Raw genomic sequence first — 23,916 nt, 5'->3', positions numbered from 1 at the left:
TGGCCGACATCCGCGGAGACTTGATCTTCGACGGATTCGAGCCCCTGCCAAGTGCGCCACACGGTCATGATGAGCATGATTTAGCTCTACCATCGGACAGTATTCAGGAGACCGCACCGGCAACTGCTCCGACCCTCAATTCGGAGCCAATTGCGCCATCCATGGACGGGTGGATAGACCCCGCCGTGGAGGCCGCATTCTCAGCGGCGATCGAGCCGAGTATCGACCTTACCCTTCACGGGAGCCGTGACGCCGAACTATCGGATTCTTCCCCAGCCACGGACTCCGAACCGCCTGCGCCCGTGCCTATCGAATCCGACTGGGCGCCGATCATGGAGTTTACCTCCGCGGATATCTTTCAGCACTCGCCCTTCGGCGACATACTGAACTCATTAAGGTCTCTCTCCTTGTCAGGAGAGTCCTAGCCGAACTTTGTCCGGCAGGATTGGGATGCGGATGACGAAGAAACTCGCCGCCCACCCACCACCCACTTAGTAGCCACTGTCGATGATTTGACCGACATGCCCGCCTTCAACTCCGAAGATATCGACGGTATGGACAACGATGCAGGAGACGAACAGGAGCCACTGCCCACAAGGCACTGGACGCCCACTTCATTATATGATGTATACATGGTGGACACACCCAAAGAAAATGACGACGAGGAACGGAAGGACGCAATGAAGGATCGTTCCCTCGAGAAGCAGTCAAAGCGGCAGCGTAAGCGCCGCTCCAAATTCTGCCTCGACAAAAACAGCGATCATACAGACCCAGCGATAGAGCAGGGTGAGCCAGCGGACGACAAACACGGCATTAAACTACCGTCCGACCACGACAACACGGAGAATCAAACCGAACAACCTGACTCCGGCGAAGATAACAGTCCGGATGACATCACACCGGACAGGCACCCGGAGCAACAGAACACGCATCAAAGGCTTGTTGCCACTACGAGGAGTCTGAAAAAGCAGAAGCAAAGGCTTAGGGCTGCACAAGACACTCAGAATTAGATGGAGTGAAGTACTCAACACTGCAGCAAAGTACGGCGGTAGTCGCCACACAAAGAGCTACCCGAAGCGAAAGCTGCTACCTGAATTCGATGAGGAGGCCTTAGATCCCCCGCAATCAAAAAACAAAACAGCCATCCGATCGGATAGACGACCTCGTGGCCAGCATAGAGCGGCAAACGACGCCGCACACAAGCCAGTACGCGATCCACGTGAGGGCTCGCATCAAAAGGACGGTGCAACCAGATCCATCTACGGGCCAAGCAAGCGCGCTCCAGCACGCAATGCAACGCAACAAAAATCCGAACACCACGGTACACCCAAATACAGGGGTGCCGCACACCCCCTATGTTTCACCGATGAGGTGCTCGACCATGAATTTCCAAAGGGATTCAAACCCGTAAACATAGAGGCATACGACGGAATGACAGACCCTGAGGTCTGGATTGAGGACTATATCTTCCATATCCACATGGCTCGAGGAGGCGATCTCCATGCCATCAAGTACTTACCCCTCAAGCTCAAAGGGCCAGCTCGGCACTGGCTTAAAAGCCTCCCCAAACTCCATTGGAAGCTAGGTAGAACTCGAAGACGCTTTTCGGGTAAATTTTCAAGGGACCTATGTCCGACCACCGGATGCAGACGATTTAAGTCATATAACTCAACAGCCCGGAGAGTCAGCCCGAAAGCTTTAGAACAGGTTCTCACTAAGAAGAACCAAATAGTCGACTGTCCGGACGCCGAAGCCTTAGTAGCTTTCAAGCACAGCGTTCGAGACGAATGGCTTGCCCGACACCTCGGCCAAGAAAAGCCGAGAACAATGGCAGCATTAACAAGCCTCATGACCCGCTTTTGCGCGGGCGAGGACAGCTAGTTAGCCCGATGCAGCACCAGCGACCCAAGTACATCCAAAGTCAGGGACGGAAACGGGAAGCCACGACGCAGCAAAAACAAGCGCCGGAATAAACAAGACAGCCTAAAGAACACGGCGGTAAACGCCGGATTCAGAAGCTCGCGGCCAGGTCAGCAAAAGTTGCCCTCCAAAGGCAATAGGGACGAACTGTCCAGCCTAAACAAGATTCTGGACAAAATATGTCAGATCCACAGCACCCCCGATAAACCTGCAAATCATACCCATAGAGAATGTTGGGTCTTCAAGCAGTCCGTCAAGTTCAAGGCCGAACACAAGGGGCAGGATACACCAAGCGAAGACGAGGACGAGCCTTGCAAGCAAAACACTGGGGAACAGAAGAAATTCCCACCAGAAGTCAAAACAGTAAACGTGTTACACGTGATAAAGGGGAGAAACAAAGCGGCACTCCTAGAGACATATGCCCCAGGGCCTATCACCGTGGAGTTCTGCCACTGGTCGTCCCAACCGATCACCATTGACCATCGGGATTACTCGTCAAGTATCCGGCATGCAGGATGGCCTGCCTTGGTGTTAGACCCGATAATTGACGGATACCACTTCACACGAGTCCTGATGGATGGCGGCAGTAGTTTAAACCTGATATATCAGGACATAGTCCGCAAAATGGGGATAGACCCAACAAAAATCAGCCATAGCAATACTACCTTTAAAGGAGTAACGCCAGGCCCATAAGCCCATTGCACGGGCTCCCTGCTACTAGAGGTTATATTCGGCTTTCTCGATAACTTCCGCAGCAAAAATTTAACCTTCCACATCGCTCCATTCCAAAGTGGCTATCAAGCACTACTCGGACGCGAAGCTTTCGGTCGCTTTAACGCAATACCGCATTACGCTTCTCTCATGCTTAAGATGCCCGGTCCATGTGGCATCATTACAGTAAATGGAAATATTTAGCGCTCCTTGCGCGCGGAAGACCGTGCAGCCGCCTTGGCAGCCGCACACTAGACGGCCTCACCAACTAGAGCATCTGACAGGTCGTTAAGACCACGGACACGGTTAGACGAGTCTGGTGCAGCTATATATAATTGATACAGGTTTGATGGCTATACCCCTACAACAATACAAGGGGCTCAACGCGTGTAAACAAGTGACAATTAGGCTCAACTTTACTCATCTTAAACTGTACATGGTTTATTTAGTATAACCTACCTTTTTGCACGACAACTTTTCAACTAAGTTCCTCTCTTTTACAGATGACCATCGTGCTACACCCGTCCAAGATACGGCAGAACGGAAACACAGGCGCAGACGTGTAGCAGGGACCCGTTCCAAGGATTCTTTTTAGATTAAGACCCTGCATAAACCTTTTTTACTGTCTCTTGTTGATACACATCCCCCGGATTCTTAGTACAATTGAGAAGGATGCCGACGTATTGGCATGTGGCCACGTCAGAATACTGCATGTACCTGGACACCAGGGGCTTATTACAAAGGGCACTGTTTAAGCCTGGTCTACATCATAAAGACCGAATACCTTAGGGAGTGTTCGGCGTCGCGAGTTTGGCCTTATATGCATCAGCTCCGAATCATGTCTTTGGTCAAATGTTGGGTTTGCCCGGCTCCTGTGTTTTGCTGCCTTACGTTCCGCTCTATCGGCTAAGGCAGCACCGGGAGAACTACTGCGATTGTGCCCTGGTTATCCGGACGAGCACCTCAGTAGAGAAAGCCGAAAACTGACTGTCATGATATAGCGTGAGACTGGTCAACCACTTGATGACCTAGCGGAATCTTCGGGATTCCTCCGCCTTAACGAAGGGCCGTTTCCCGGCCAGGCATGTACGCGCCCCGAATTCGGATGAGCGCGGAACCACCAGGGGCTATATAGTAGCCCCACTGTCAAACTCCTCTGGCTAAGTGAAAGTGTTAAAGCATTATAGTCTGATTGCCTAGTTCGCTGCGCTATCACCTCCTTAATGGACCAAGACGTTGGATCAAGTGCGAACATGCATCTTCTGTGAACACCCCCGCATTATATGCGTGGGGGCTGAAGCCGACGACTGCCATCTTTCAGGTTATATACATATATACATAAACGGCCGCACAGGAGGCATCATAGTACTTTCGGGCAAAAGTATAAATACAGCTTTGATAAACTCAATAAAACATTGTTTTTACAATGGGAATACATGTCACTCAAACATAATATTCTTCGACACTGAGCCTCTATCGAACAAGCGCCTTCAATAACTTCTTCAAAGTAGTGCTCGGCAGCCACTCGGCCTATGGCCGAACCCTGTGCCGCAATAGTGATGGCATCCATCTCCGCCCAATATGTTTTGACACGGGCAAGGGGCATCCGCGAGCCTTCTATGCACGCCGACCTCTTTACAACATCGATGTGTGGCACAGCACCAAGGAATTGTTGCACTAAGCTAAAGTAGCTATTCAGCCTTGGCCCTCTCGGCCACAGATGATCCACAACGGACCTCATGGCAAGTCCGGACAATCTATGGAGCTCGGCCCACTCGGCCATTTGCTCATTCAATAGCTGCGGACGGGCTGGAGCGTGAAACTATGACCAAAATAGTTTCTCCACTTCGTGATCTTTCCGATTCTTGAAGCACTCGGCCGCATCAGCAGCACTTGCAGCCAAATCCACATAGGCGTCCGCAGAACTCCATAGCCGGTCCAGAGGTGCATACTTCGGATCCCCAAACTTAGTCCGCAACAAGAAGGGATTCCCAGATACAATATCCGCAGCTTGATGCAGCTCCTCCTTCGTCGCTCTAATTTTGGAGCGGGCTTCCTTGGCAGCCACCCGGGCCTTTTCCAGGTCCGTCGCCTTCGCCCGGTGTTCTTCTTCAAGAAGCTGGTAACAGTCAGCAGCATCTTTTAACTCTATAGCCATCTTGGCTATTTTTTCTTTGCTCTCGCAATGCGTGGCCTGTTCGGCCCTTAACTCTTCGGCCGCTTTTAAAGCGGCCGCATTGCTACTCCTTGCTTGCTCCTTGGCTCGGGCAAGCTCCGCCCGAAGGGTCTCCACGGTGGCAGCTCCATCTGCAGTCACAACATATTAAAGATACTGGCATCATGCTGCTCTTATTATGTGACAATCACAAGAAAAATCACCTACCTTGTGCCTTGTCAAGCCGCTTGTTAACAAGCACGATGTCGGCATCTGCCGCATCCAGTTGCCGCCTTAGTTCAGCAACCCATCAGTCCGGCTAGCTACCGGAGCTTCAACCACCTGCACATAAAGGTAGTCTGGTTATTACCTGGGACTATGATCCTCTGTTTGCCGCCGTTTTCGGTGACAACCAGAGTCTCAGGGGCTACTATCTACACAGAGCACATCTAAAAATGTGCGGTACTATTAACAATGTACATCACTTCGTGTACCTCAAAACCCGTCAGTAGACTCATAAAGGCTTCATGCAACCCGCTTTCGGCCGACGAAATCCTTTCCATCACCGTACCCATCAACGTGCGGTGCTCTTCTGAGATAGCCGCTTGCTCTAGCAGATCCCTCAGTACGTCCGACCGCACACCAGACGGTGCCGGACTCTTTTGATTGCTCTCTTCAAGAGCCGGATACTGAGGACTTCGGGTGGCCATAGGATTACCTTCTGGCCTTGCCGGATCAGGAGAAACCCTCCGCGACGACACCTCGGGATCGCCTGCCTCATGAGGCGGTGTGGCAGGAGGAGGCGTTTCGCTCTCCATCATCTCTGGAAGAAGATCCCCTGAAGACGAGCTCTGCTGAGAAGGGCTAAGATCCGAACTGCAAGATAAATGCTTCGGTTATTTTCCTCGGAAGTAAAGCGAGGTATTTTCATTATTAAGTACCCTTTTACTTACAGCTCAATAGAGGGCTGATCCCCTTGAGGGCATAGTACGGCCGGGGTAGCCCCAGGGCGGGACCCTCCGGCGAAGATTTCTTCCCCCGTTTGGAGACCATTGTCTCCGGATCCTCGGAGGTAGTCCTCTTCCTTCCCTGGGGAGAGGAAGTTTCAGTCCCTCCTCTCCGGCTAACCTCCTTCACGGAGGTGCTAGCCTCCTTGTTCCCCCCTTTATCTTCTCCTGAGGGCGCTTGATAAGGCGCGATCTCCAGCATCCTGGTTAGCACGGGATTTGGTGAGGTCTCAGGGAGGGGGGCCGGACACCTGATCAACTTTGCCTTCACTATCCAATCCTAGTCAAAGAGCGGCTCTTTTAGGGCAACGTTGCGATAAATAAATGGATAGTGTGTTCGGATGCAGGGCTACTTACTTGGGTATCCGGGCGATTGCAGCTCAAACCTGCATCCTCAGTGATGTCTGGACACATTATTTGTGGTCCGAAGAACAACTTGTACATATCTTCGTGCGTCATGCCGAGGAAATGTTGAATAGCTCGCGGTCCTTCCGGGTTGAATTCCCACATGCGAAGGGGTCGGCGTTTGCAAGGCTGGACTTGACGAACTAGCATAACTTGCACTACCATAACCAAATTGAAATCTCTCTCAAAGAGATCTCGGATACGGCTTTGCAGTATTGGCACGTCCTTGCCTGGACCCCAGCTCAGCCCCTTGCCGATCCACGGCATCAGTTGTGGTGGGGGCCTGAGCGAAAGGTGGGGGCAGCTACCCACTTGGCACTTCGGGGAGCTGTGATGTAGAACCACTCCCGCTGCCACAATCCGGACACCTCTGGGAAGCAACCCTCAGGCCATGAAGCGTCAGCGATTCTACTTATTAAAGCGCCTCCGCACGCTGCGTGCTGCCCCTCGATCATCTTCGGCTTCACATCGAAGGTCTTGAGCCACAGGCCGAAGTGAGGGGTAATGTGGAGGAATGCCTCACATACGACAATAAATGTTGAGATGTGAAGAAGGGAATCCGGGGCCAGATCGTGAAAATCTAGCCCATAATAGAACATAAGACCCCTAACAAAGGGATCCAGAGCGAGGCCTAGTCCTCGGAGGAAGTGGGAGACAAACACAAAGCTCTCATTGGGTTTGGGAGTAGGGACGACTTGCCCTCGGGCAGGCAGCCGATGCGAAATTTCGGCGGTCAGATATCTGGCCTCTCTCAACTTCTTGATGTCCTCCTCCGTGACGGAGGAAGGCATCCACCGACCTTGAAGGTTGGATCCAGACAAAGTTGAAGGTCTGAAGTGCCTAAACCTGAGCTTTGGGTGTTGGAACTTGAGGCGGGAGGTGGATTCGATTAAGATCGAGAGGAAAAAGCCTTGTCCCCTTTATAAAGAGGGTGAATATCAAGCATCTTCCTCGTGGCCGTTTGGGACTTGCCTAAGATCTAGGAGTCCTACCATAGGCACGGTTGGGTTACCCACGTCTGTATTGATGAGAATCCCGTGATAAAGGGGACACGATCTCTGCTTCGACAAGACGTGCCAAGGAAACCGCCTCGCGAAACACGCTGAGATGGGTTATGAAAAATGATTCGAATGGTGACCTGGCTGTGGTGTGATGTCACACTGTGGAATGCGTCGGCAGATTAGAATTGTGGAAATATTATTCTCTCTACGGTGGTACGTGGAACTTGTTTTGCAGAGTCGGACATGATCCTCGTGTTCAAAATCTTCTATGGAGTGTTCGGAGGAGGAACCCGCCTTGCAATGCCGAAGACAATTTGCGCGCCGGACTCATCGTCATTGAAGCCTGGTTCAGGGGCTACTGAGGGAGTCCTGGATTAGGGGGTATCCGGACAGCCGGATTATATCCTTTGGCCGGACTGTTGGACTATGAAGATACAAGATTGAAGACTTCGTCCCGTGTCCGGATGGGACTCTCCTTGGCGTGGAAGGCAAGCTCGGCAGTACGGATATGTAGATCTCCTTCCTTGTAACCGATTCTGTGTAACCCTAGCCCCCTCCGGTGTCTATATAAACCGGAGGGTTTAGTCCGTAGGAACAACAACAACCATACCATAGGCTAGCTTCTAGGGTTTAGCCTCTTCGATCTCGTGGTAGATCAACTCTTGTACTACTCATATTATCAAGAAGAATCAAGCAGGACGTAGAGTATTACCTCCATCAAGATGGCCCGAGCCTGGGTAAACCTCGTGTCCCCTGCCTCCTATTACCATCCGCCTAGACGCACAGTTCGGGACCCCCTACCCGAGATCCGCCGGTTTTGAAACCGACAAGGGGCATGGCACCCCGTAAAAGGGAGAAATAATCTTAAGGGTTAGGGATAACTGGGAGAGCCGGTTTACGGCGACTCTCTCGTGATGAGAATAAGACCTAGCCACAAACAACACGTCGGGTTGTTGCCGGATGATGTTTCCTAGGGCCCGAATATAACACCCCGATAATTTAGCTACAGTAACCTCACCCTATTGTGCCATGTCAACATAATTTATTAAGCCAATTTGCTAGTTGATAAAAAAATCGGAGTCAAATTCAAAATTGAAATAACAAGTCAAGTTATTATTTCTTCAAACTATAAAATTAAAATGTTCAAATTTTAGTACAATTCCCTCTGATCATTTGTCATGTTGAATCCAATATCATTTGGCTCTCCGATTAATTTCTAGTAAAATATAAAGTGGTCCAACTACAACAAACGTAACCATTTCGAAATAAGCAAATAATTATAAGTTTCCAAATGACTCAAAACTTTATGTGCCACTCCAAAATATTGTGCTTGAATTTTGTGCCAAATTTCAGGATTAACTAGATCCATTTGCTAGCAGCTAAATAGAAAATTGTGGTCGAAATGTAAAGAAAAGAGAAAAGAGAGACGGGAAGAAGAGGACCTAATCTACTGGCTCTATGGCCCATCTAGAGAAAGGGTAGGCCCAGCCCACCTCCACCTCACCCCTTCCTCTGTACAGGAGACATGGGGGTCGTGGCACACATCCATGGCCATGGCCACGGCCATGGCGTGCGTGGCGACCATCGACGCCCCCTGGCCGCCTATAAGAGCGTCGCCCGAAAACCCTAGATCGAGCTCCTTCTTTCCCCCTTCGTTCCCCCTTCCTCTTCTTCTTGGAATTGAGCTTGAACCAGTCGTGGTCACCGCTGCCTCGCCGTCGTTGTCGCGGTCGTCGACGTCTCCGGCGTGCGGGGGCACGCCCAGGAGGTCCGCCGCGGTTGGCTCCATCACCACGCTTAAGGGCTCGAGCTAGGAGGCCCTGAGCGCTTGCCATCGATCATCTTCTTTGATTCCGGCCATCGCTTCCCGGCTCCGGATCTCCTTTCTCAACGCTTCCTCGACCTCCCGAGCACGTCGTCGAGAACCGCTGTGTGGCCCTTCCCCGATTCCCCTTGTTTCCCCTTCGATTCCGTTGCCGTAGTCACCTGTACGAGTCGGCGGCCGCCATGGCCGAACCTCAGTGTCCGCGTACGCGCGCCTGCTGCTCCTTGTGCTGCTTTGTTTGCTGTCTCCGCTCTACTAGTACGCTGTTGATGCCTATCGCCGCCCAACTCGCCGCTCGCTGTTGTCCGCACCCCTACTCCGGCTACCGCTGCTGCGTGCTGCGGCGCGGCCTACTACAGCCACTTCGCCTGCGCACACCCGCCCTTCACCCACATCGCGCGCTGGCCGCCCCCGGGCGTGCGAGCACGCCCGCCTCCTAGGTGATGTGCTGCTGCATGCTACAGCCGCCGGCGTCCCTGCGTTATGCGTGCGTGCGTGCCCGCGTCCCAACCTACTGCTTGCGCCGCCTGCTACTCCCACGTGCTGCTGCTCGTTGCTTCGGCGCGTAGCCGGCCGACGCTGCTTCTATGTACTGCTGCCACTTAGTTGTTGTCGCTGCCCATACCTCTACTTACTGTTGCTTCCTACTGCTGTTGCTCATGCCGCTGATGTTCTTTGCTGCTGCTGCTCGCTACCATCGTTGACTGCTCCTGCAACTGGCCTCGGTTGTGGCCTTGGCCATGGCCGAGCGCCCATGTGCTGTGCATGTGTGTGCACAAGCCGTGAGGCTGGCTGTGCCTCTGGCCGGCCATGTGCAAAGTAGTTTAGGTTAATTACTAATTAGGGTAGCTACTAGCCTATGACAGGTGGACCCCATTTAGTTAAGTTAGAATTTATTTATATTCTTAAGGTTTACTCTATGCCATGAGGGCCATGCCTTCCCTTTTGACCAGTCAAATTGACTTGGTCGATTTGGATTAAATAAATGCAGAAATTTCAAAATGTTTAAAACTTTAAAAAATCATAGAAAATAATCTGTAACTTGGATGAAAAAGTTTTATACATGAAAGTTACTCAGAACGACGAGACGAACCCGGATACACCCTCCGTTCGTCTGCCACACACCACTAGCTTAGCGAACATGCAACTTTCCCCCTCCAGTTTATCTGTCCGAAAACGCGAAATACCGGGGATACTTTCCCGGATGTTTCCCCCATTCGCCGGTATCACCTCCTACCGCGTTAGGTCACACCCGGAACATCTTATTGCCATGTTATGCTTTGTGGTGCTATGTTTGCTTTATATTTACGGTTTCCTCCCCCTCTTCTCTCCGGTAGACCCCGAGACCGATGCTGCCCTTGTGATCGACTATGTCGACGACGACCCCCTCCTTGCCAGAGCAACCAGGCAAGCAAACCCCCCTTGAGCATTCCGATATCGCCCATTTCTTTCCCCCTCATGCTTGCATTAGAACTGCTACTGCTTTATGTATGATCCTACTCTCATGCATAGCCTGTTGTTGTTACCTGCTTTCATACCTTACCTGCTTATCCTAAACTACTTAGTATAGGTTGGTTAGAGATCCATCAGTGACCCCCCCACCTTGTCCTAGTTGCCTCACTTTATGTTCGATGACTCGATCAACGCGATCGACGTCTAGGCCCCGACACCGCACATCACCCCCCTAGTTGTACGACTCTGCAGAGTTACCATTGAGTGCCGAGGGTGGAACCTCTTACATCGCTCCTGATGAGATCTCTGTAGTGTAGGTACACGGTCGAGGTCATCGAGGGTGATTTCCTCCTTAACCACTTTCGTTACGGCTCTGTCGTGCAACCCCTCAAGTGTGAACCTCGAGGGTGGATCCTCTTACGTTCACCTTGATGATCACATCGAGTGGAATTCACCGGGGGTGATTCCTCGGGTTTCCCCTTTGGTGTTATACACACAATTACTATGGTTACTATGACTTTACACTGAAACATGTTACTAAAGACGGGTTAGCCCTGAGGGGTATCCGCGCGAGCTTAATAGCGAGTGATGTGGAGTCGGGTTGACCTGGAAGGTACCCGCGAGATACTTACGAGGCGTGGCCAGGCATTCTTAGCCCTTGCCGCAAGTACTCGAGACGGGGCGACGGGGTAACATCTTTCGTGAGTCTCTGCTCGTTACCGCGTGCTCCTAATCCACTACGATTTGGATATTTGATCCGAGGGGCCTCTGGCCTGATAGCACTAACCATCACGTGGGCATTGTATGGGCATTCTGCGTCGTATGCATCAGTCGAAGCTTAATAGACGTCAGCGACTGAGCGGCGCGCGCCGGGTTGGACTGGTAAGCTCCTGCCTTGTTGAAGGAGGTAGCTAGGTCTGCTCACCTGCCGCCCACGCAACGTGCAGGAGTTCCCGGGGAGATGGCCCATGACCCTTGGGGGCATAGGTTTAGTCCGGCGTGCTGACCTCTCTATTAAGCCTAGGTCGGGTTGCGGCGTATTGTTTGGCCGAGGCCGGGCATGACCCAGAAAAGTGTGTCCGGCCGGAGTTAATCGAGCATGGTGGGTAAGTTGGTGCACCCCTGCAGGGAAGGAAACATCTATTGATAGCCTGTCCTACGGTAACGGACACTTGGAGTTGTATCCCGATCGATACAACTAAAACTGGATACTTGTGGTGAGAAATGGATGGATATGAGAAATGGATATGATGAATGGATAGTATGGCTCTAGGATTGCTTTCTCGCTGGGAGTCGAGAAAGGATCTCTGGCCGAGGTTGATAACACTACTGCTACTTTACTTTATGCTATTCTAGTCCCTCCTGTTGCTGCAAGATGGTGGTTTCCAGAAGATGCTAGTCATTGATAGGATTAAGCCCTTCCTCTATTCTGGCATTCTGCAGTTTAGTCCATAGATACAGCCCATTTCCTTTGATACAGATGCATACTTAGTTTATATCTGATGTAAGTCTTGCGAGTACTTTGGATGAGTACTCACGGTTGCTTTGCTACCTCTTTCCCCCTTTACACGGTTGTTGCGACCAGATGACGGAGTCCTGGAGCCAGACGACACCACTGAAGACTACTAATACCCCGAGGGTGCCTACTACTACGTGACGGCCGCTAACGACTTGGAGTAGTTAGGAGGCTCCCAGGCAGGAGGCCTTGCCTTTTCGATCGATGTTGCTTTTGTGCTAGCCTTCTTAAGAAAAACTTGTCTAACTTATGTCTGTACTCAGATATTGTTGCTTCCGCTGACTCTGGTGTATTCGAGCTTATGTATTCAAGCCCTCGAGGCCCCTGGCTTGTAATATAAAGCTTGTATTATTTTAATTTGTGTCTAGAGTTCTGTTGTGATATCTTCCCGTGAGTCCTTGATCTTCATCGTACACATTTGCGTGTATGATTAGTGTATGATTGAATCGAGGGCGTCACAAGTTTGTATCAGAGTCGACTACCTGTAGGTAGCCCCCTTTCCAACTCCTTGGCCGAAGGTGAGTCTAGTCTTTAAAAAAACTTTTACTAACATTGTTGTGTGGCTTACGGGCCCACATCACAATTGGGTGGTATTAGGATCATTTATTCCTCGTCTATACTATGGGATTCTGATCTATCCTCTATTTGGGTTAAATGATTTTGCTAAAATCTAACTTTAGGTTCTCGAAAATACTTTCTCCCGGAGAGCCCCTTCAGTCCAGATGATCGCTTGCTGCACCAGAAGATTTCAAAGATACTCTCCGATGTTTCCTCAAAACCCTTGTGCCCTTCGCCGTTGCAATTCCATATCATCGATAAATCCCTATGGATAGCTGCATACACTTGTCGTCCATACCTTCTTTTCCAATTGTTCTTGTTATTACAAGATACCCTGAAATACTGTGGATATTACGAGAATCCTTTGTGCCTGCTGCCTTGCAGCTCCTTTTCCGCATGAATACATGTATGAATGATTCCTCACACTTACATCCACAGTTGTTCATGCATTTCACAAATGTCTTCGAAACGCTATTCAATCTTTCGAGAATCCTCTACAAACTATTTCTCAGCAAATACTTGGCTGCTTGCATTATGGATGCTTCCCATATGTCTAGCAATATTCATTAGTATCCTTCGACACCGTCATTTTGATCCTATTGATTCAACATGTGAGCGAATGCACACAATCACCAGTTGATCCTTTTAAATTATCTTCCCGGCTCAGTCATCATTTTGGACATGAGCTGGTTCTCGACCAATCAAATTGTTGTCGAATGTACCCTTAAGTCTATTCAACTTATCCATCCTTAATCAGAGAGTTTGCTTCAGACTCCTTGATTCGGAAATCATAATTCCTTTGCTTTTGAGCTTTGAATTAGTTGGTTGTTTCTATAATCTGATCTCCTTGCACTCTGTCTTCTTATGGATGACTACCAGTGCTCACATGAGATCCCTTGTGAACCACCAGATCCTTTGATGGATTTTATCCAACAGCGTCCTTCATAATTTATAACCTTATGAGCCTTTCCTCGGATACGTACTGCCTTTGGTAAATTGTATCCTCTCCTTTTTGTCAACCATGTTGTACCTTCGAGCTTGTGTTGTTTACTCTTTAAGTTTGTGGTATATGTTCCTAAGATGCTCTTATGGGTTGAACCTATGCATTCCCTAATCCGTGTGAACCTGAGAGTTTTCGCGAGTCATACTCTTCTAGTGTTTTCCCAGATAAAATTTCAACACTACAACTTCATCGAAAGCGAGAAGTGAATGGAAGGTTATGCATTGAAGAAGTGGGAGTCGACCTTGAACTTTGTGTTCATGCCCATGGACCCGATGTGGAGCTTATCATGGAAGCTTTTTGCAATAATAAAAATCGCCTTGCTATATGTCCGTCTAGTATCTGTGATTTTGACCTTTGCAATCGTGGTTCCGACAAAGTTGATCTACTTGATCTCATTTATCGGACAAGTTAAAGTACTGGTCTTCTACAGATGAATACACATGTCCAAACTCTATTATGCCCTATCTTCGAGTATTACCCTCTAGTATCTCGAGGATATCATGCATTGCACTACATCTTGCGAACTTTTGATGAAGTACTACCTTTCCCTGTCTTAGTTACTTCATGGGTTCTGGGTTGTTTGTCAACCGAGAACACAGATAGGTGAATCGATTCCACACTCCAATTCAATAACTCATAAGTAATTTTTGTTGCTTACGAGTTTAATAATCCTTCAAGTCATTCCTAGCCTAATCGGCAATATCATTATCGTGCCAAATTTTAACTGTGCTACCTGGTCCTTCTTCCTGGAGCACAATTTTCGACGATGAGCTAAGCTTATGTCGATCTTCCTCGTCATATCATCTCACCTTGAACAACAAGCTTGATTTCAAGTTTGTGCAGTATCCATGGCTTCAATAATCTTTCGCTTCATCCTCCCTTTAACTAGTTGTCATCATCGATCGATTTCATCTTCTTTAAATCCCTCGATAAATGTGTCATGATCACCGACCATTTTTTTGTTTCCCTTGGAGATCTCCATTGAATTCATGACTAGAAATACCATCCCTGCCCCTCGATGATTTGTGATATCTTCGATGACATCCTTGACTTTCTGCCAACACATACCTAGTTGTGTTTGGTAAATCCTTACGTTCCAAGATAATCTTGGAAGTGTTCCTTTGTATCTCCTGTGATCTTTTGATCCAACCCTTACTTGAAACACCATGTTATCGCTAGCATGACTATGGTATTCTGAATATCATTGAGAATAGTGGAAGCGCAATGCTACATGATTCTTGGTCAATTATACAAACACCGTTGTATGGGTATTATCATGATTCTCCCCTCGTCGCTTTATCTAAATGCTTTTGAACTTGCTGTCCTATCATGTATACCATGCTCCACTTTTCCTTGGGAAGGATATACTTCCAATTCTTAAGGGTAAACACATTTTACTTTCCATTGGTTTGTTTAATCTGAAGATTTCGTTTCCCTCTCCATTGGTAGGTTTAACCTTTCTTGTGATTTATGAGACTAAGCAGTAATAGTTTCATGCTTAAGTAAACACCTCAGTGTGCAATTTGTCAGTAAGACCCTGTTATTATTGCTGTTGACATTCCGGTAGCCACCGATGGACGAGAACTTTGCCTATTGGTCCGCCTCGTTTCAACGGGCAGGATAATAGTTCTCTTTGTCCCTCGCCCTTGGTACCAACGTTGTTGCCAACATAACTGACAGGCTATCCTCTGACATGCCTTGCTACCATGACCGTGCAATATGTCAGCATCCTTCTACTTTTTGAACCACATGGTGGGCCCATTACACATAGTTCCACATGATCGAAACCTGACTCTCATGTACATACTTGATTCTGAAGTATCCTTTCCACTTGCCTTCGTATGTAATTCATGAGCCACCATCCTAGAGATGATCTATTCTGGTATCAAACACAATACTTTTTCCGCTGCTATGAACCCCCTTCACACTCTACTTCAGGTATCGAACGATTGCTTACCCGTTTGAAACTTTCGTACCCCCTAAAATTCCCTCGAGGTGTTTCATGCAAACAAATCGAGAGACACTTTATGCTTCTTCCCCTGAGTTAATCGTCCGATGCTCAATCTTGTTAAAACCCGTCCTTACAGAGTTTCCCCACTCATCCTTTCGTAAGTATGGTGAAGATCCTGAAAAGAGGACGATGACGTCATCATGATGCCCTGATGCAACGAAATGAAGGCATCAACGAAAGGGATCAACTTCTTTGAGAAGGGCAACCAAGACTGTGAAGACTCATTAGAATTTCTTAATCAACTCTTTTCCCCTTACTCCACCCCTCAAATCTCGGGACGAGATTTCTTGTAGTGGAGGAGATTTGTAACACCCCGATAATTTAGCTACAATAACCTCACCCTATTGTGCCATGTCAACATATTTTATTAAGCCAATTTGCCAGTTGATAAAAAAATCAGAGTCAAATTCAAAATTCAAATAACAAGTCAAGTTATTATTTCTTCAAACTATAAAATTAAAATGTTCAAATTTTAGTACAATTCCCCCTGATCATTTGTCATGTTGAATCCAATATCATTTGGCTCTCTGATTAATCTCTAGTAAAATATAAAGTGGTCCAACTACAACAAACGTAACCATTTCGAAATAAACAAATAATTATAAGTTTCCAAATGACTCAAAACTTTATGTACCACTCCAAAATATTGTGCTTGAATTTTTGCCAAATTTCAGGATCAACTAGATCCATTTGCTAGCAGCTAAATAGAAAATTGTGGTCGAAATGTAAAGAAGAGAGAAAAGAGAGACGGGAAGAAGGGGACCTAATCTACTGGCTCTATGGCCCATCTAGCAAAGGGTAGGCCCAGCCCACCTCCACCTCACCCCTTCCTTTGTACAGGAGACATGGGGGTCGTGGCACACATCGATGGCCATGGCCACGGCGTGCGTGGCGACCATCGACGCCCCCTGGCCGCCTATAAGAGCGTCGCCCGAAAACCCTAGATCGAGCTCCTTCTTTCCCCCTTCATTCCCCCTTCGCCCCCTTCCTCTTCTTCTCAGAATTGAGTTTGAACCAGTCGCGGTCACCGCTGCCTCGCCGTCGTTGTCGCGGTCGTCGGCATCTCCGGCGTGCGGGGGCACGCCCAGGAGGTCCGCCGCGGTCGGCTCCATCACCACGCTGAAGGGCTCGAGCTAGGAGGCCCTGATCGCTTGCCATCGATCGTCTTCTCCGAGTCCGGTCATCGCTTCCCGGCTCCGGATCTCCTTTCTCAATGCTTCCTCGACCTCCCGAGCACGTCGTCGACAACCGCTGTGAGGCCCTTCCCAGATTCCCCTTGTTTCCCCTTCGATTCCGTTGTCGTAGTCACCTGTACGAGCCGGCGGCCGCCATGGCCGAACCTCAGTGTCCGCGTACGCGCGCCTGCTGCTCCTTGTGCTGCTTTGTTTGCTGTCTCCGCTCTACTAGTACGCTGCTGCTGCCTATCGCTGCCCCGCTCGTCGCTCGCTGTTGCCCGCGCCCCTGCTCCGGCTACTTCTGTTGCGTGCTGCGGCGCGGCCTACTACAGCCGCTTCGCCTGCGCCCGCCCACCCTTCACCCACATCGTGCGCTGGCCGCGCCCCGGGCGTGCGAGCACGCCCGCCTCCCAGGTGATGTGCTGCTGCATGCTACAGCCGCCGGCGTCCCTGCGTTATGCGTGCGTGCGTGCCCGCGTCCCAACCTACTGCTTGCGCCGCCTGCTACTCCCACGTGCTGCTGCTCGTTGCTTCGGCGCGCAGCCGGCCGATGCTGCTTCTACGTACTGCTCACACTTAGTTGTTGCCGCTGCCCATACATCTACTTACTGTTGCTTCCTACTGCTGTTGCTTCCTACTGCTGTTGCTCATGCCGCTGATGTTCTTTGCTGCTGCTGCTCGCTACCATCGCTGACTGCTCCTGCAACTGGCCTCGGTTGTTGCCTTGGCCATGGCCGAGCGCCCATGTGTTGTGCATGTGTGTGCACAAGCCGTGATGTTGGTTGTGCCTCTGGCCGGCCATGTGCAAAGTAGTTTAGGTTAATTACTAATTAGGGTAGCTACTAGCCTACGGCAGGTGGACTCCATTTAGTTAAGTTAGAATTTATTTATTTTGTTAAGGTTTACTCTATGCCATAAGGGCCATGCCTTCCCTTTTGACCAGTCAAATTAACATGGTCAATTCGGATTAAATAAATGCAGAAATTTCAAAATGTTTAAAACTTTGAAAAATCATAGAAAATAATCTGTAACTCGGATGAAAAAGTTTTATACATGAAAGTTACTCAGAACGATGAGACGAATCCGGATACACTCTCCGTTCGTCTGCCACACCCCCCTAGCTTAGCGAACATGCAACTTTCCTCCTCCGGTTAATCTGTCCAAAACGCGAAACACTGGGGATACTTTCTCGGATGTTTCCCCCCTTCGCCGGTATCACCTCCTACCGTGTTAGGTCACACCCGGCACATCTTATTGCCATGTTATGCTTTGTGGTGCTATGTTTGCTTTATATTTACGGTTTCTTCCCCCTCTTCTCTCCGGTAGACCCCGAGACCGATGCTGCCCTTGTGATCGACTACGTCGACGACGACCCCCTCCTTGCCAGAGCAACCAGGCAAGCAAACCCCCCTTGAGCATTCCGATATCGCCCATTTCTTTCCCCCTCATGCTTGCATTAGAACTGCTACTACTTTATGTATGATCCTACTCTGATGCATAGCCTATTGTTGTTACCTGTTTTCATACCTTACCTGCTTATCCTAAACTACTTAGTATAGGTTGGTTAGAGATCCATCAGTGACCCCCCCACCTTGTCCTAGTTGCCTCACTTTATGTTCGATGACTCGATCAACGTGATCAACGTCCAGGCCCCGACACCGCACATCACCCCCCCTAGTTGTACGACTCTGCAGAGTTACCATCGAGTGCCGAGGGTGGAACCTCTTACATCACTCCTGATGAGATCTCTATAGTGTAGCTACACAGTCGAGGTCATCGAGGGTGATTTCCTCCTTAACCACTTTCGTTACGGCCCTGTCGTGCAACCCCTCAAGTGTGAACCTTGAGGGTGGATCCTCTTACGTTCACCTTGATGATAACATCGAGTGGAATTCACCAGGGGTGATTCCTCGGGTTTCCCCTTTGGTGTTAGACACACAATTACTATGGTTACTATGACTTTACACTGAACCATGTTACTAAAGACGGGTCGGCCCTGCGGGGTATCCGCGCGAGCTTAATAGCGAGTGGTGTGGAGTCGGGTTGACTTGGAAGTTGCCCGCGAGATACTTACGAGGCGTGGCCGGGCATTCTTAGCCCTTGCCGCAAGTAGTCGAGACGGGGCGACGGTGTCACATCTTTCGTGAGTCTCTGCTCGTTACCGCGTGCTCCTAATCCACTACGATTTGGATATTTAATCTGAGGGGCCTCTGGCCTGATAGCACTAACCATCACGTGGGCATTGTATGGGCGTTCTGTGTCGTATGCATCAGCTGAAGCTTAATAGACGTCAGCGACTGAGCGGCGCGCGCCGGGTTGGACTGGTAAGCTCCTGCCTTGTTGAATGAGGTAGCTAGGTTTGCTCACCGGCTGCCCACGAAACATGCAGGAGTTCCCGGGGAGATGGCCCATGACCCCTGGGGGCATAGGTTTAGTCCGGCGTGCTGACCTCTCTATTAAGCCTAGGTCGGGTTGCGGCGTATTGTTTGGCCGAGGCCGGGCATGACCCAGAAAAGTGTGTCCGGCCGGAGTTAATCGAGCGTGGTGGGTAAGTTGGTGCACCCCTGCAGGGAAGGAAACATCTATTGATAGCCTGTCCTACTGTAACGGACACTTGGAGTTGTATCCTGATCGATGCAATTAGAACTGGATACTTGTGGTGAGAAAATGGATGGATATGAGAAATGGATATGATGAATGGATAGTATGGCTCTGGGATTGCTCTCTCGCTGGGAGTCGAGAAAGGATCTCTGTCCGAGGTTGATAACACTACTGCTACTTTACTTTATGCTATTCTACTCCCTCATGTTGCTGCAAGATGGTGGTTTCCAGAAGATGCTAGTCATCGATAGGACTAAGCCCTTCCTTTATTCTGGCATTTTGCAGTTTAGTCCACAGATACAGCCCATTTTCTTTGATACAGATGCATACTTAGTTTAGATCTGATGTAAGTCTTGTGAGTACATTGGATGAGTACTCACGGTTGCTTTACTACCTCTTTCCCCCTTTACCCGATTGTTGCGACCAGATGATGGAGTCCAGGAGCCAGACGACACCACTGAAGACTACTACTACCCCGAGGGTGCCTACTACTACGTGACGGCCGCTGACGACTTGGAGTAGTTAGGAGGCTCCCAGGCAGGAGGCTTTGCCTTTTCGATCAATATTGCTTTTGTGCTAGCTTTTTTAAGGCAAACTTGTCTAACTTATGTCTGTACTCAGATATTGTTGCTTTCGCTGACTCTGGTGTATTCGAGCTTATGTATTCGAGTCCTCGAGGCCCCTGGCTTGTAATATAAAGTTTGTATTATTTTAATTTGTGTCTAGAGTTGTGTTGTGATATCTTTCCGTGAGTCCTTGGTCTTCATCGTACACATTTGCGTGTATGATTAGTGTACGATTGAATCGAGGGCGTCACATCGAAGTTGTCTAAATCTTAGTCTTGCGTTGCGTCTCTCGATTCCGCTCAACCCCTCTCAAGTTACCACATAGATGCGTTGGCCTCACGACTAAGTCCTCACACTAGGACATCTGCTGTGACAATTCCACGACAGTTGGCGCTCACCTTGGGGCGCGGGCACGGTTATGTTGAGTTCTTGATGGGATCTCTCCTACGGATCGTGAAGCTCGCGGTTGGATAGATGAAGGTTTGAGTTTAAGAAAATTAACATTGCGCCGGGTGCCCCGCCGCTGCTGCAAACTGAAGATGTGTTTGAGATCGATCAATGCACGGATCACGTCGCAGGAACCGGCACGATTGTAAGAGAAATATTGATAGCATGTTGTGTGATTAAGGAGCAGTCAGATCACAAGTCGCCGAGACCGCGGTTTCCTGTCGCAACCCGTCTCATCTGTGCGCCAAATCTCGATGGTGTTTGTTGCTACTACTCGTACTGTTTCCGAGTTGTAGAGCACCACGTCATCACACAAAAGATCAACAGGGTATGTACTTTTCATGAGTTACGTACTGCAGGGGAGGAGGGCGTGGGGTTACCAAGTCAACTACAATCCGGACATGGAGGCAGGCGCCGATTCAGCACTTGCTTTGCGACGCCATAACCTCTGCCTGAGAACCGGCGCAGTGGCCATCGGAGCCGCGGTGGTTTTCGCCTCTGCTCAAGCCTTACTCTGCGTCAGCCCGCCTCTGCTGATATGGCCGCAGGTGCGCCGCAAGTTATAAACCGCCGGCCGCCTCGCCACTGCTGCGTTTCCAAAGATCCAACCCACCGGCCGCAGCCGAGCCGCCGTTCCGGCAGCACTGTTTCTGCTGCGCCAAGTCGCCAGATCACTCCCATCTCCGCTAAACCGCCGAGCGCCTCGAGCCTCTTCTGCTGTCTTCGCCACCACCGCTGTTGTTGAACTGGCCGTCGAGCCTTGTGAGCCACGGCTGTTACTGAGCCGCCCCGTCGTCGCGGATCCGCTCCTGATTCTTATGCCTCGTCGGCTCACCGTGATCCTCTGCTATCTTCCCCTGCTCCGAACCGCTGTGGTCCTTGCATAAACCGCTGTAACCGCGAAAACCGCCAGCGATTCAAGAAATTCGCTGCTCCATCTCACCGATGTGCCATGCCAGGGTCTCCCACGCCTTGAGTCGCCTCCGCCTCCCTGGAGCTGCAGTCCCAGTGTTGAACCGCCGCCGGATTAAGATGACACGGCCTCACCCCCGCCCCTGCGACCGTCCAAGTTGTCGTGCCTCACCGAGTTGCTGCCCCGGCCTTAAACTGCCGCACCAGACCCGCCAACGCCGGAACACGCTAAACTACAGCCAGTGCGCCTCTGAGTCGCCTCTTCCGCCAATCTTCAGCAAGTCGCCGCTGTTTCCTGCCGGTTTACCACAGCTTCAATGGTTCCACCTCACCCGGCGCCCTGACCCGTGCCGCCCGGCCTTTCCTGTGATGAGTCTCGACAGCCTCACATCACGGTCTTGGGTCGGGGCTCCACCGCGATTGAACTGCCACCACCGTGGCCCCATGGGCCGCAGTGGCCTTGCCTGCGCCCCTATGCAGTTACACTCCGCCTCGTCGGGGGCTTCTTCAGCCGCGGATGCACCGGGCCGTCGCGGCCTCACTCGTCGCCCGTGCCTTGAGTGGCCAGACGACTTCACCACTGTGAGCCGCTCCAGCCATCGAATATTCGCGCCTCTGTGCCTGTACCCTGACGCCTCGCCCCTGACCCGAGCAAGCCGCTGACGAGCCGCCTCCTCTATGGTGAGTCAGCGCCGATGCATTCCTGGTCTCACTCCAAACCGCCGCCGGGCCCCGCAGCTGCGACCGCGACTCCGCCTCCGCTGGTGAACTGGCCTTCCCTCTGCTATGATCCGCCATCCGGTTCTCGAGGTATTCCGGAGAGTTGCCGCCGCCATGGTCACCGGTGCGCGTCCCCGAGCCATCGCTGCCGCGATCCAACCCGGCCACGCTTCAAAGCCGCTGCCGCCGGTTCACCATTCGACCCACCTCCAAGCCACCCGAGCTGGTCAAACCGCCCGGATTTTTGCATCTCGCCTCCTCCGTGGCCACGCTGAACCATCGCGGTCAGGTCACCTCCGCCCGAGCTAGTCTTAATTCGCGAGCTGCCACCGTTGTCGTGGTCAACATCTGCTGCCTCCACGAACGTCGGCGCCCACACTTCGAGTCGCCGTATTTGTCGCCACGGCGCATCAGACCGACCACGTTGCCGGCTTGTTTTACCCCCTCCGCAACCTTGACACCATGCTCGGATGTGCCGCCTGCACGGTCCTGTCTCCTAAGCCGCCCGTGCCTCTTCCGCCGGGTTGGCTTCCGGTTCACCACGTCAGCGCTGCCCCTGCTATTGGCTTCTATTTCAAAATCGCTACTGCTCATCGCCATCAAAGCTGCCACTGCACCTCTCCCTGCTGGGCGGCGCCTCCGCTCTGGGCTGCCATGGCCTCGTGGTCGTCGCCGCTGGAAACCCCCTCTGTTACAAATCGCCGGTGATTTTCTATTATAGCCGCACTCTACTTTCACCACTGTAATCCGCGGTTCAACGTCAAAATCGCCATTGCTGTGTTTGCCGAGTCACCGGCCATGCGGTGGCTCGCCTGGCCCCGTGTGGACAATTGTTAGTACTGTTGCATGGCATAACTCCCAGGGTCTGATGGAAAATTGCTTTCGTTGGAAGTCAAGTGGTTGCCAAAGGTGCAAGCAGAGTACATGCATATTCTTGGAGTAGTACAACGCTACGACCGGTTTATCATCATGCCAAGACCAAGAGAAGCGAAGCAAATATTTTAGTACATGTTTGCGTGAAAAGGGGCCAGGTCTGTTCAAATTGATATCGAGGACATGATGATGAGTCAGGAAACAAATAGTCGAGACAAATTTTTCTTACGTGAAACTACTAGGTGGCTTGCACTGTTTTGAAAAGTTAGCTACTGGCAACATATCCGGATCATCCGTCGACCGGACAAATCAGTGTCACACCCGCTCATGCAAACTGCCCAGTGGACATGCGCAAGCTGTTGCTCCTATAGCCCGGTTTTCTTCCAACAAATCACCAGGTGCTATCCTTTCTATGTATTTTATCAGCGCAATATCAAAATTGTTTGAAAACAATTACTCTGGCCTATATCTTTTTATACAGGACAAGTTCTTGCTATGAAAGTGATGCCCTACAGCGGACGGCGCGCGCTAGCTGTTCTACACCGGCATCTGCGCATATCACACTGATGAACTGGAACACAAACGACAGCCCCTGCAGTCCGGATTGCATCAACAATGCCACGGCCGACTCTCTTGTCCGCGCTAGCTTATAACACTGCAGCCGACTCGGCCATGATTAATTTCAGCTTCACCATGGTGATCATCAATCCCGTGGTGGATATTAACTGGCCTGACATATCAGGTAAAATCCATCCAGTATACCTCTTATATACTTCTTATTGCTTTCTTTAAAAAGAGCAATTACTCTGGATTGCAAAGTTATCTAATGCAGGACCCTAAACCGCCATATTGGTGCAAATTTAAAGGCCGTCAAAAAATTTCCAGCTTAAAAAGAAGGATTCCGGTTTAAAATCCGGCTCAAGGGAAAGCTATCTCCCACAAAGCTTTGAAGCTCTCAGTATCCGGTTTAACAATTTCCGGTTCAAAAAGAGTAATCTCTCGCAAGTTCGAGTTCTCAGCAAAAATTAAAGGGACCAAAGAGAGTTTGTTGCACAGCA

General features: G+C 50.3%; 1 long non-coding RNA gene across 1 annotated transcript; it reads left to right on the top strand.

The window, feature by feature from the left end:
- Positions 1–16,502: 16,502 nt before the first annotated feature.
- LOC147980043 (uncharacterized) lies at positions 16,503–20,081 on the top strand. Its single transcript, XR_015619082.1, has 2 exons — positions 16,503–16,817; positions 19,782–20,081. It is a non-coding gene; the product is annotated as an uncharacterized LOC147980043 (long non-coding RNA).
- Positions 20,082–23,916: the final 3,835 nt, after the last annotated feature.

This window comes from Triticum urartu, chromosome 3A, assembly GCF_056163025.1.
Source record: "Triticum urartu cultivar PI428250 chromosome 3A, HENAU_Tu73, whole genome shotgun sequence".
NCBI classification, from domain to species: Eukaryota; Viridiplantae; Streptophyta; class Magnoliopsida; order Poales; family Poaceae; genus Triticum; species Triticum urartu.
The sequence above is the reverse complement of the archived record's forward strand: the minus strand, read 5'-3'. Positions and strand labels throughout refer to the sequence as shown.